This window comes from Scleropages formosus, chromosome 2 (assembly GCF_900964775.1).
Source record: "Scleropages formosus chromosome 2, fSclFor1.1, whole genome shotgun sequence".
NCBI lineage: Eukaryota > Metazoa > Chordata > Actinopteri > Osteoglossiformes > Osteoglossidae > Scleropages > Scleropages formosus.
Window position 1 is genome coordinate 18,267,660 of NC_041807.1, and position 12,599 is coordinate 18,280,258.

Genomic DNA, 12,599 nt, shown 5'->3' on the forward strand with positions numbered 1-12,599 from the left:
TGAGTTGAACACGTCCACAATTCAGCCTCTGCAAGGAGCCTTGGCTGGTTCTCTCCTTCACTTTCCAGTGTGTTTCCATCACAGTGTTCCTACATCCTTTGCATTTTAATGTTTTAAAGAGTGAGCTTCACTTTCGTGTCAGTTTTGAGTGGAACTTTGATTACTTTTTGACTCTTAGCTTTCCTTTAAGGTTACACTCTAGCTGTAGTTTAAACAGATGTTCATAGAGACATCGTCAAAATTAAAAATAAAGTACATTTTATTCAGTTAGGAAACAGGTCATAGTTCAAATTCAACAACTCATATGTTAAGACCTGGGGGCATGGTGGTGCAGTTGGTTGGACTGGGTCCTGCTTTCTGGTGGGTCTGGGGTTCAAGTCCCACTTGGGATGCCTTGCAACGGACGGGCATCCCATCCTGGATGTGTTCCCTCCCCCCCAGCCCCACGCCCTGTGTTGCCGGGTTAGGCTCCGGCTCCCCGTGACACTGTATGGGACAAGTGGTTCAGACAGTGTGTGTTAAGAACTGAACATATGAAGCCCTTGTCTTTTGGGAATTATTTCAGTATGGTATTTAATTAAATGCATTAAAAAATAGAAAGCGGACACAGAATTCTATGTCTTAACCAGAGCAGCATAACTATGTTTTAGTTAAATTTTTTTAAACCTGTAATGTTTAAAAGTCATATCTGCACGGAAAAACAGGGAACCTTCAGATCAACACTAAAAATTTATCTCATAAAGTAGACACTGCTTTCTAACATGAACATCAAAACCCACTACGCTATGTCTCATGAAGCTCTCGGTGGTGTGGAGACAAATCACTGTGTACCTTTCAGGGGTTTATGAAACACAGCACATTCGGTGTAAGTAATGTCCTGTGGAAATACACTGAATTCTCTTGATGAAGAAGCATCAAATAAGGACTTTTACTAAGATACCAATGGAGTGTTCATGGACTGCAGAAAGGACAAAAATAACCTATTCCTGTCATTGACCCTCAATTAAAAGGATATATTTTTCTTTTACTTTGTGGGTATATGATCATATTTAACACATTAAAAGATCAGCTGCACAGCTACAGATGGACACACAGAGATGATCTGTAATTTAAATGTTCATATCTGTGGTCAGCCGCTTTTGCCAAAAGCTAACAGTTTTTCCCAGACTGTCCTGGCCAGATGAAAATTAGGTAATTATTTTCCATATGTGCAGGACAACATTGGTTCTCTCTTCTTGTCATGTCTGGTTGTTTTCAAGTTCTGCTCTCTGCCTGCAGCTTTTTCATAGCGCTGTAATTTCCCACGGGTGTCCCGTAGATGGCTGTCAGTCCACAGTGGTGCTGGGAACCCGGCCATGCTTTCATAGTGACACGGCTTTCCTTGCCTCCGGTTGCTGGCAGTTAGTTCTATACTCCTGCTTCCACGATTCCCTGGAATAACAAGTTCTGGTTTAGTGTTGAGATGGTAACAAGGAGATTGGCAGCTTCAGAGATGGGTCTTCTCTGACACTTTTCTCCAACTTGCAACTTGCAACTTACAATGTTAGGCTACCTACAATTATTTACCCATTTCTACAGCTGGGTAATTTATATTACTGGAGGTCAGGCTCATTAATTTTCCTAAGGTATGCAAAAAGGAAAGTCGTCACGTAATCAATTTGATGGAAATTTGTAAAGATTTTGAGCAAGGATTTGAAAGGGTTCACCTTTTGAAAATGTACTTTCAGGGGCACAAAATAAAGAAAAATCTATGAAAAATCTTTCAGTTGCACAGTACACTTTTACATTTTCTTACTGTTGAGGACAAGAACTATGAAAGCGGGGTTGTCTTTGTTCCATTTACTGCCCTTCTCCTCACAGCCAAGTTTTCATTCCCATACCAGTCCATTGCTCAGAGTCCTTGGCTTAGCTCTCATATCTGCTACGAGGGTTCCTCAAGGCTTCCAGATGTGATCTATCATCCACAGAGGCATCCAGCTTACCTCCAAACTCCTGCTATCAGAACTGAAGGAGTATGTGGTGAATAGATATTTATCCATCTTCCACCAGTAGTTATCCATCGTACCACATTGAAGACAACTGGAGATCAACTTTGGTACAGAGCATAACACCACTGAAGAAAATTCTATACTTTGTGTCTGACGTAATCAGTCTTTTTAAACATGCTATGCTTTGCTGGGGTCCACCCTCATGACTGAGGGTTGGAAACCATTTGAGCACTTGACCCAAAATCAACGTGCTGGTTCTGGGCCATCATGACTCCTTTGGCACCACAAGAGGGACTCAAACCATCATCAGGTGAGAGCTATCTAAGTATCCACCAGCACTTAAAGACAATATTTAGTGTCAACAGCTCACTTGAAGCTATGGAAAATTTAGCATCATAAGTCACCTAAACTGCATGTCTTGGCTCATACAGACCCGAGGAGAACGTGCAAACTCCACACAGACTGAGTCAGGATTGAACCTATGTTCTCTCAAACCACCTAGGAGATAGCATGACTAGCTGCATCACTATGATGCACCAACAAACATATGGGAAGTCTCATGTCCAGTGTTAAGTACTTGGAGACACAATGATTCACCTACACTGATGCAGCAAGAAGAAATGCATTTCTGAATTCCAGATGTTAATAGTGCAGTGGAAATATTATTTATTCAGCATCAACTAGTCAAAAGTGCCCAAACTCCCTGGAGGACAGTGGCCTATGCTGACCTAGTAGACAAAAAAGATATACAGCAATACCCCGTTTATATTTTAAAGGTTATGAGGTTGTGAGAAGCATTAATGAAGTTTATGGGTCTATTTCTCTCTTGGGTATTGTGGTCTTGCATAGCTGGGAGCTCATTTGTTACTGAAGCGTTCAAATCTTATGTGACAGATCACTGGCTAATGGGGACTTACTTTTGTACGACATGAAGTGTAATGCAGCAAATGTTACAGAATTTGGATGCCTGACAGGACAAATTTATCAACGCGCAGAGGCTTTTCGATACACCCATGTGCAGAATGTGACTTTGGCTCTTTGTTTTTTACCGTAATCATTGACATTTTTGTGGCTTGGGTGCCTCTTCCGCTTCACCACACCATAACTCACTGTCAGACACATGTTCCCAGAGTCTGACCGCTGAGTCCATGCCATTTTGGGGGAGGAGAAAGCAACGAGAGTGTAAGAAAAGAAAACTGGCTGGGATCACAATGGATGTAGCAGTGCAGGAGTTTATGGTGATGAGCATATCTGTTTCGCCATGTTGTGGCTGCAATTTTTGTTGGCCTTTAACTATTGTGGATTGAAAGCAGCCACCATCATGTTGCAGGTTCAAGTTCCCAAACACTCAGTTACTTGCGACCCCGAAAATACACCGTCTTTATATCGGGGTGTTTGTTTACTCTCTAGAAATGGTAACTTTCTTATTAGAACAATCAAAAGAAAATCAAAAAGACCCACTATTAGTGATTCCATTACTCAGTGATGCAAGTGTCTTTCATTGCAATTGGACCTTACTCTAGAAAATGTAAAATATTCTCCTTTTTAGGGAACAGTTACTGGGACAGCTATTAGCAAAGTGGATAGAGTTCTGCTTTTGGATCCAAAGGATGCCGGTTCAATCTCTAGCTGTAGCACCCTGGCGCAAGGTACTTACCCAGAATTGTTCTAGTAAGTTTACCCCGCTGTGTAAATGGGTAAATAATTGTAGGCTTGTAACTGTAACCTGAACGTTGTAGGTTGCTTTGGAGAAATGTGTACCGTAAATGTTTCTTTTGGTCAGGGCCATAAACAATATCTTTTGAACTGTGGAGTTCCAAGGAGAATTCCAAATTTTACTATAGCCTATCATCTCACAACAATTATGGCCATTTTTAGAACTCCAGATTATCTCTTCTTTTCTCTGTTTTTTCACTCTCGGCATGCTGTTTTCTGCCCTCCATATGCAGTGCTTTGGAACAATGAGGTCTCCGCCTCCGCTGGTGTGCCTTGAATGCAGTGTCGTATGTGTATTTTTTGTACATATGTCACTGATTCCAGGGGAACTCCACATAAGGCAGCCCTGTGCTGTAACAGAGCCTATAACATTACTTTCTTTTTAATGAAAAACAGCTCTTTCTGTGAGCACACAATGCCGCTACTTGTATATATAACTTTAAAATATGTCAGCCATCCACGTATCGCATATGATTTGAAATTATTTTTGCTCTATTGCCAATAAAAACTGATTCCCATTCTACACGTGGAGTGCTAATGTAAATATAGAGTATTGCTATTCATAACATACTGTAAGCGATCAATATTCTCCAAAGGAGCACAGCTGATTTGAAAGTAGCCACACTGTAATGTTTCAAACTGTAGTAGGCCTTTTAGCCCACCTTTCCCGTTTCAGTTTTTAATATTTTTTATTTGTAAATTCTGCTTGAATCTTATTTCCTGCAACAACTCATACTCAAATGATCGCACTTTCTCCGGAACGATGTTTTTAAATCCATTGGTGATTTAAACTAGTTTTCATTGCATTGCACTTTTCAGTTTGTGCTAATATAGTGATACTGAGTCCTGCAAGGTGAATCTACTTGTATCCATCAAGGTTCAGAGAATCAGAATGGCCTTTGTTGTGCAGAGGAGTGTGTTCAGAGATGCCGCAGAGTCATCGTTGCTCAGTGACCCTTCCCTCGCCAATGTCTTGGCCCTCCAAATAATGGAGAAAAAACCCAAGGCACTGCCTAATGACTTAATCCATCCGCTCAGAGCAGTATGAAGCCTAAAAGTGTCAGCATATGCTCTGTTTTTTATGCCAGTTGCGGTTTGGATTGAAACTCGATGGCATTCTCTGTGTCTGTGAGCCTGTAATTTCCAGAGGTCCACCACCTCCGCGTAATGTGACATAAAGCATTTGCTGTGGGAAGTTTTTTCGCACAGCTGTTCATCCTGCACCATGTGTGTATTCCATTCCAAATAAACAACTTTGAGCAGGGAGAAATGCCCCCAAGGCACTTAGCAATGCAATATATATGACTTAAACGAAATGAATAAAATATGGGAAAAGCCAACATTTAAAATGGAAAGTATTGTACAAGCAACTCTGTGTTCCATTGCGTTAATTCTACAATGAAATATTGTACAGTTGTTGAGATTACTTTCACATTTTTCATACAGAATGTTTCTTTGGGGTTCACAGTAGAGCAAATCATTAAAACGTGTTGTGGCTACAATAAAAGTTATTTGATTTTATTTTGGCTCAAAATAGAGACGTCACTTGCAAAACAAGAAAGTACAGTTAAGTCTTTCTTAAAGTGCTGTCAAGTCAAGGTCGACTCAAGGGAACCCTATGGATAGCTCTCTCGGACTGTGTTCAGTTTTTTTGTCATTGGCTAATTATTGTTACATTGAGTGGCATCAATAGTTGTGGTTTCTGTATTGATCCGTTACATTGCCAGTCTTTCTCTTTTGTGCTGACCTTCAACCTTTCCATTGATGACATCTTTGTTGTAACAATCTGTCTTTAGCTTTCTGGGAAAACTCAAGCTTGATCTCCTCCAATACCTTTTGGATACCCGCTGTCCAGTGTAAATGCTGTATTCTTCACAAACACCATAATTCAAAGACATTCAATAGACGCCACACCACCGTTACCCTGCATTGGAGAAGCAGGTATTGATGACTGATGGAACTTGCAGTCATGTTTATAGGTGTGGTTCTCTGCTACACTTTATGTGTATTCACACTCTACACAGTAAGAAGGCAAACATATATTCCACATCTCTTTTTTTATAATTGCCCTGAATTTTTCATCAGTTCTGCTACCAATAATTCCTTAAAAATGACTGTTTCCATCTGAGCAAACCTGAATCCCAATGAGAAATGAACAATTGTTGAGAATAATGTCCTCTTTTCAAAAATCTCTCAAACAACAGGCAACCTGTATGAACACAACTGCTAAGATCATTATACCTTAAAGCTATGGACAGGAGTTACTCCCACATTGCAGCAAAGTTTTGAGTATGCAAAGATGGATGTCTGCTTAGTGGCTTAACAGCAACATTCCTTTCCTCTTCCTTGACTTGATAGATTTTCACAGCATTTCAACGGGATTCCTGGCTTAACTAGTACTAGCTATTACATCTACAGCAAATGCATTCATATTTGCATATTATCAGCTGCTGTACTTTAGTGGTGCTGGAGGTTGAGGTCTCCTGGTACGGCTGGCTTCCTTTACATGTTGTCATTATCTTCAGTCTCCATCTAAAATGTGTCCACAGCAGGGTAAGTCTTTTGAGAGGGTGCTCAGGTTACTGAAAAAGCACTGTATGGAAAATGGCGATGCAGATAGAATCAGGTCACAAGATACTGCACCACAATGTTACTTTTTGCATATTATCGAGCTAATCTGACCATGTTAACCTTACTCTGGTTTCTAACCAAGCTGCAATGGTATTTTTTCTTGGGGTATAATACTGAACTTTTCAATGCATGAATGTACATAAATGTTTGCATGACTCAGACAGGTTTCAATTTCTCAGACAGGTTTCATTTCAACATTTCCCATCTCAAAAAAATAAAAATGTGAACACTGGCTTTGTCAATAACAGTACTAAAATTTCTAGTATAACCATGAATATTTTTTTTTTTCAATGTTCAGCAGTTTATCATTTAACATTTAATATTTTCAGTAGTGGATGAGACAGATGCTATCATATCGATGTCAAGGAATGCAAAGCTTGGGATTTTAGAATAAGACGGTAATAAAAGTGGATGATATAAATGCTTAGATAAAAATAGCCTCTTTCAGCTTTGCTTAGATCTCTGAAATTCTCTCATGCAGAAAAAAGCAACTTGCAATTGTTATTAAACATGTGGTCGTGGTTAGGTTGAAGAGACGGGTTTGAAAGTCAAAACTGGGTAGGACATTGCCAACCTTCATATGCGCAGTGTTGAACTTCTCAGAACGGCAAGCACAAGTAATTTTTTTCAGATTGACAGTTTTTACACAAATTCTCACATGAAGCCTATTGAAACAGCATGATTTTTCATATGCTTTTTAATAGCAACCATTACAAGAAGAAGACCGGCTCCAGCGGAAGCATTCAACTAACCCCAAATTTGTGGATAATACCTCTGACAACTATCTTTGAAGAGGCTGCAGAAAATAAACATGGAGATTTGAGCTGTCAACCTCTAAGTTCTTCTCCTAGATTTTCAAGATCTTTCAGACGATTGTATTTTTGAATGTTTCCTGGCTAATTAATACTGTAAAGAACACAGTATATGGAGTGTTGATACACGGCATTCTAGTGAGTGTCCATGAGGTAAAGGACAGGAATATGAAGAACACATGGTCGACTCCGGCTCAGCTAAGCCAGCCTCAGGCTCCTGTTCAGAAAGTACCCTCCTGAAGAGCAGAGGCTCTTGTTAAAATAAACCAGGTGCGTGTGCAAAATGACAAAGATTACATTTCTGATCATATGGCATTTGGACTTGAACTTGAATGAACCAACAGAGATTACTGTGTTGACAGGCTTGGACTAAAAATTTTAGAAGCAATATCAAAGCAAAATAGTAGTGCAGAGGCAGCTTTAATTTCAGCATGGATCGTGTGCAAAAAGTAATTTTATTTTATTTGTTTTGTTTACAGCTAGCCAATGCCATAAATAAACCTACATTCAAACTCCATCCCAAGTTAATAGTTATCCCAGTTTTCTTTTGGACAAAAGCTAGACATCCTGCTTCCAATTTGGAAATGTACAAGTCTCATATAAATGCATCTCTCTTGTTTCTTTTTTTCAAATTGTAAAAGCATAGTGATACCATATCACCTTGATTCACAGTCATTTGTAGGCTTTTAAGATACTGCACTGATAACTTGTTGTCCAAAGCAAGGGAAACTATTGGTGTTATTATTGTTGTTGTAGCTGTTGTCATTGATTTAGTGTCGTATCATGGAGAAAAGTGGCACCATGTATTTCCCATGTTTGTACGGCAATCCTCCCAAAGTCCAAAAACATTTATTTAAGAAAACAACAGTAAACCACTTCCATGCCATGTCTACAATGAAAACCATGAGAGTAGTCTACAAGAGTCCTCTTCAGCTCAATGGCATTTATATTAGATGGCGGCGCACGCAGACAAAGCGGCTCGGCTCTCCCTTAGAGCAGCAGTAGCTTTCAGCACACATTACCGATATACCGATAATACCGACACCCCATATTACCAATCTCAGTTACTTTTCAGCAGAGTCACCACTTTCATCCTCTCGGAGACCCTATGCCATGCCCCCAGAGACCATCGAAACTTCCATCCCACCAGCGAGATAGTGCGGGCAACGGTGGGAGAGGAAACAGAAGCGAGGACCCGAGCCGGGCCACGTGCTCGGCTACAGGCCAACCCGTACAGACCAGAGCTTCCGAGGCTGCTCCTCGCCAACTCCAGGTCTGTTACCAACAAGATGGACGAGATCAGAAGCAGATCAGACGACAGACTCCAGGAAAAGCAGAGGAGGAGGATTATGCGTCTGTGTGAACAACACAGTTGGCGCAGTAGGCCATACATTTCCCCACAAGCCGAGGCTACATTAGCATTAGAAAAGCTAAATGAAAGGACTTCAAGGTTTCTGTCTAATTCTAACTTATTTACCTCTTTATTATTTATTTATCTATTTCTTTGTTTACTTATTTTAAGTGTTCTTTCTCTCTGCTGCTGTTGTTCTGAGGGCTATCACACAACATTTCGTTGTATTGCATCGCATACAATGACTATAAAGTATTGACTTGTCATCATCATCTCATATTACCCAACCATTGAGGCTAAAAGGCTTTTGACGATATCACCAATAAAATACCCTTCTTCCTTTAGCCTGGTGAAGGTCATACCTCCTTTGCTCATCTTTGTCATGTCTACAGAGAAAAAATTGTTGGCACGTGGCACAAATATTGTGCAGATGTATTAGCATGACCTCAAAGTTAAGGTAAAACTCCAGTGCGTGTGCAGCAGAACACAGTTCAGCCAAAAACAACCATTTCATAACACAGATGTCTGACCTGATCAGTTCTTGCCTGTATTCACCTTTAAAGCCAACTCATGCCCAAAAGCAGTATTAATATCACAGAGAGATTTGTTGTGTTCATCGCTGTTGCCGGCTGAAACACAGCCCACACACACAGAAAAAGTTACTGTATAAGAGATGAACATTCCTCACAAGGGGAAAAGAAATTACATCTTTTTCCTTAGAAACAATGTGTTCATGATTTTAAGAACATTTGAGACATGAATTTGGGACAAAATATTTCTGAGTATAATATTTTATGAAGAGCAAGTATGTTTTTGAGTAACTAGTATACTTTTCATTGTCTGCCAGCAGAGTTATAAAAATGGCCAAATTCATTCAGACTGAGGATGAACACACTGTGTCCACCTCTGGATCCTTTGGGTTTTACTCATTTTGCATCTTAACTGTATTTCATTTTAAGCTCACACATATGTGTTGTCTGAAGCTGCTTGTCCCAAGTGGGGTCGCGGCAAGCTGGAGCCTAACCCAGCAACATAAGGCATAAGTTTGGAGGGGGAGGGAACACACCCAGGATGGCACACCAGCCCATCACAAGGCACCCCAAGCAGGACTTGAACCCAAGACCCACCAGAAAGCAGGCACGAGCCAAACCCACTGCACCACCACGCCCCCCTCATTTTAAGCTCCACAGCTGAAATTGTAGTCTGTAGGATTTATTTTATTATTCATGGCAGAAGCAATATGATTTGCATATAGTTTATTTTTCTTACACATGCATTAAGTGTCAGTTGAGTATATTGATAAGAACTATTTTACCTGCAACTTAGAATCTCATTAAAAACAAACCATCCATAAATGTCCAGCCTCATGAGAAAATTTGCATGTTAAGAAACATTACATTTGTGAGGTTTCCTCTGAGTCCTCCAGTTTCCTCCCACATTCCAAAGACATGCTGTTCATATGAACCGTGACTGTAAATGGTGTGCAATGTACAACCATGCAAGAGAATGTGTGTATGTGCGGTTGCCCTTTGATGGACTGACCTACAGTTCAAGGCACATCCTGCCTTGTCAGCTATATTTCCTGATCACTGTGACACTAACTGAATATACGGTTATTTGAAATGGACGCATTAATATGTAACAGACAGCAGGGTGTGGCACTAGACAAATGTACCATGTCAAATTCTGATGCTACCAGTTTCACAGACCCACCAGTTTCAATTTGTACGGCGGACTTTCTGTTTGTTCAGTTGTTAATCATTTACTTCTGAAGACACACACATACATCTTAAGCCATAAAGAAGCTGCCGTTTGCTTTGGCACATTCTTTAAGTCCTCATCAATCTTTGTGAAATGAAATGCCCGCTGATCCTTTGAATTTTCAAATAAATGTTGGAAGAGGCAAATGAAAGTGAAACTTTGATGAAAAGAAAACATTACAAAGACCTTGTGCTGCAGAAGCGCCGTCCAAACCAGCTTTGTTATTCTCATGAAATTATACAAGGATGGATCAGGCCAGACATCCTTGTGAGATATATTTCTTCACTCGGAGGGGAAACTTCTCAACCACGGAGATGAAACAGCTGGGTGTGCAGGTCGCCTTTCAAGATCGTGTCGAAAACTTAATTCAAAAAATTGCTCCTACCACAGAAGTGGCTTGAATAGGAAATGTTCTCCTTCCCACAGAATGTAAACTGACTGGCGGCTCTCCTTCAGTCCTGTTCTCCTGCCTTTGCCCTTAACCTTGAATTATGAATTGAAGCAGATTCTGATCCCTTTTGGAACCTCTGCTACTAGATGGAGTCAGGGCCTTTGTCTATTACTGGCCCAGTGGACATTTGTAAATCATTATCATCGAAAGAATGGTGGCTAAAGACAAACGAAAGGTTCAAGTCCTGTTCCTGCATTGCTGAGGAAAGAACTTTATCTGAATTACTCGACCTGTATAAATGGCTACATCTGCAGCAGTATGTTGCAAATGTGAAAGCTCTGTTCATGTTATTTATTTAAATCCAAGCACTTTCATATTTACAATATATTCAGGCATCCCTCAATTTACAAACTTTCTTCATCCAAAATTTTGGTATGACGGCTTTTAGTGTTTGATATCCAATTTTCAATTTCAGAATGAAAAATCATAGCAAAGTCTATCCACAGTACGTCCCAAAAAAAACTGAAACTCACATAAGTGACGTGGAAGTGTAGTAATGCACTACATCTTACGCTAAAGTATCACCGTTTACTGTTGTTTTTCTCTCTTGTTTTCATTTTGTTTGTTTGCTTTTGTGCAAACTACAGAAAATGGATTTTGTGTAGTGCAATAATGACTGCCAAGCTTCCTTCTCTTTCCACCCACCACAACTCGCTATCAGCTGATCTTCACTGCTAGTTATTTAAGTGTTTACAGTGTTTCAGTGATATCCATGAAAAAATTGGTTAGGGGTTTTGTATGGGCTGAGAATGCAGTATTATTTTCCTATTTGAAATAATGGGAAATAGGCTGTTGGTATCCAAAGGTTTGGTATCGGAACTTTTTTGTCATGTCCACGCCCACACTGCGATCGACAACACCTGAAGACATCAAGTGCCTGATGACAATTAGAACCCTCGGCTTTAAAGTAACCTGCTCGGCTCCTTCACACTCTTGGAATCTCAATGAGACGACGTCCTCCTTAGCGCTCATGTCCCGATCTCCTCCATTCTCACTCTCTGTTCTTCGTTCCTCGGCTTCTGACCATTCGCCTCGTCTCCTGAGTACATCCACGGATCACAGCACTATAATCCGTGTATTTAGTCTTTTGCTATATATGCAGCTGTACCGTCAAACTGTGTTTCTGTGCAGGAGCTTTTGAATTAATGAAATGGTTAGCCCTTAAATTAGTACTATTCATGAGCATCTGACTCATTCATTCAAGCATTTTAATAAATCTTTGCTGGATGGTGTGTAATTACGGGAGGTTGGCAGCTCTTCCTTTCGCTGTGTGTCTCGTTGAGGCAGCTGGGCATACTGTAACATCTCGACTCAGTAATTCCACTGAACCGGAAACAGCCAAGACAGGCTGACTTGGCACTCCAAATATTATATTAGGTGGTTTTACATTTTCCATGTTTTAGACTTCAGACTCTGAAGTTATTCACTCTACCATCATGTGCAAGCTCCCATTGTTACATATTTATGTAATTAACTCGGCAGTTAATGGAAATGACTTAACTAGGCCTGATACCATTTCCCTGTTGCGACTTACACTGGCAGGCAGCTCACATAGCATAGTTCTGGTTTAGTTTGTTTCTGGCAGTAGAGTGGTTATAGTAAAACTTCAAAAAATAATCTTTTAAAGGATTATTTTGGAGCTCTTAGAGTGGAGCATTTTTTAACATTTTTTTTATATGCTAGAAATGTAGTCGTTGTTGAGACCACAGGAGCTTGTGAATTAACTGTGGACCATGACACAATGTCAGTCTTTTTCTTGTAAATTTCAAGAAAGGTTAGAGGTTAAAGTTTCCTCGAAACATGTCGCCAGCTCAAAGAAACAGAGAACTTCTCTTCACAAACACATTTCAAACTGACCGTCCCATGAATCAACCATCTCTATGGTGAGG